The sequence below is a fragment of the Schistocerca cancellata genome, chromosome 6, assembly GCF_023864275.1.
Source record: "Schistocerca cancellata isolate TAMUIC-IGC-003103 chromosome 6, iqSchCanc2.1, whole genome shotgun sequence".
Taxonomy (NCBI): domain Eukaryota; kingdom Metazoa; phylum Arthropoda; class Insecta; order Orthoptera; family Acrididae; genus Schistocerca; species Schistocerca cancellata.
The window spans coordinates 557,823,687-557,825,821 of NC_064631.1; positions in this window are offsets into that span (position 1 = coordinate 557,823,687).

Sequence of the window (2,135 nt, forward strand, 5' to 3'; positions counted from 1 at the left end):
GGTGGGTTCGGGAGGTTAATACGGAACGCCGTGCTGGATCCCAACGGTCTCGTCGAGATGACAGACATCTTATCCGCATGGTTGTAACGGATCGTGCAGCTACGTCTCGATCCCGGAGTCAACAGATGGGGACGTTTGAAATACAACAACCATCTGCACGAACAGTTCGACGACGTTTGCAGCAGCATGGACTATCAGCTCGGAGACCACTGCTGTCGTTACCCTTGACGCTGCATCACAGGCAGGAGCGCCTGCGATGGTGTACTCAATGACGAACCTGGGTGCACGAATGGCAAAACGTCATTTTTTTCGGATGAATCCAGGTTCCGTTTACAGCATCATGATGGTCGCATCCGTGTTTGGCGACATCGCGGTGAACGCACATTGGAAGCGTGCATTCGTCATCGCCACACTGGTTTATCACCCGGCGTGATGGTATGGGTTGCCATTGGTTACACGTCTCGGTCACCTCTTGTTCACATCGGCGGTACGTTGAACAGTGGACGTTACATCTCAGATGTGTTACGACCCGTGGCTCTACCCTTCATTCGATCCCTGCGAAACGCTACATTTTTCTTCGTGATAACAACTTTGAAGTGATTCCTCATGCTCCCTACTCACCTGACCTGGCTCCTAGTGACTTTTGGCTTTTTCCAACAATGAAAGACACTCTCCGTGGCCGCACATTCACCAGCCGTGCTGCTATTGCCTCAGCGATTTTCCAGTGGTCAAAACAGCCTCCTAAAGAAGCCGCCGCTGCCATGGAATCATGGCGTCAGCGTTGTGAAAAATGTGTACGTCTGCAGGGCGATTACGTCGAGAATTAACGCCAGTTTCATCGATTTCGGGTGCGTTGTTAATTAGAAAAAAAAATCGGAGGCCTTAGAACGTGAATGCACCTCATATAACTTATCATTTTTCAGCAACTATTGAACATTAGCGTATGTTACAATTGGAATGTATATTCGATATGGGTAAAGGACACATATTTGCCATTCCGGACTGTTGACTGTATCTGATTTCTTCGTTGAATAAAATTATTGCACTGTGACTATGATCAGCCACGTTTATGATAGGAAAATCATCTAATTTAGGGAATAAGAATTTTAAATTGCTGTGTGCCGGTTTGCCAACAACTAGATTTCGAGGGATGTAGTAATAGGAGTAGAGTGTGTACACGTGCCATTTTTACAACAACTAGATTTTTAGTGATATGTAGATTCTAAAGTTTTTTTCAGAAGTGAATGTGAAAATAGTATTAGTATTTGAAGATGGTATCTGAAGATAGTGTCTGTTCTTTCGGACATGTTCGAAATAACAGATACCATCTTCATATATAGTGGCCGGCACGGCAGCTCAGCGTGTTCGGTCAGAGGGTATAGCTACCCTCTGTAATTAAAAAAACTGAGTGCACGGAACAACGAACAACCTGAACGAGTGTCATCGGACGTCCACCACGAACAAATTTAACGATCAGTATAGAACAAAATGAGATTTTTTGCCTCTGTAATAAAAGAAACTGAATGGAAAGATCAACAAACGAACTTGAACGGATGTGATGTGACGTCCGCAACGACCAAACACAACGATCAACAACTAAGAAAATAATTAAAAAAAAAAGATTGATAGAGTATCTGCCATGTAAGCAGGAGATCCCAGGTTCGAGTCGGGGCACACATTTTCAACCGTCCCCATTGACTTATGTGAACGCCTTTATGCAACTAGTGGTATTCATTTTATTGTAATAATACACTCCTGGAAATGGAAAAAAGAACACATTGACACCGGTGTGTTAGACCCACCATACTTGCTCCGGACACTGCGAGAGGGCTGTACAAGCAATGATCACACGCACGGCACAGCGGACACACCAGGAACCGCGGTGTTGGCCGTCGAATGGCGCTAGCTGCGCAGCATTTGTGCACCGCCGCCGTCAGTGTCAGCCAGTTTGCCGTGGCATACGGAGCTCCATCGCAGTCTTTAACACTGGTAGCATGCCGCGACAGCGTGGACGTGAACCGTATGTGCAGTTGACGGACTTTGAGCGAGGGCGTATAGTGGGCATGCGGGAGGCCGGGTGGACGTACCGCCGAATTGCTCAACACGTGGGGCGTGAGGTCTCCACAGTACATCGA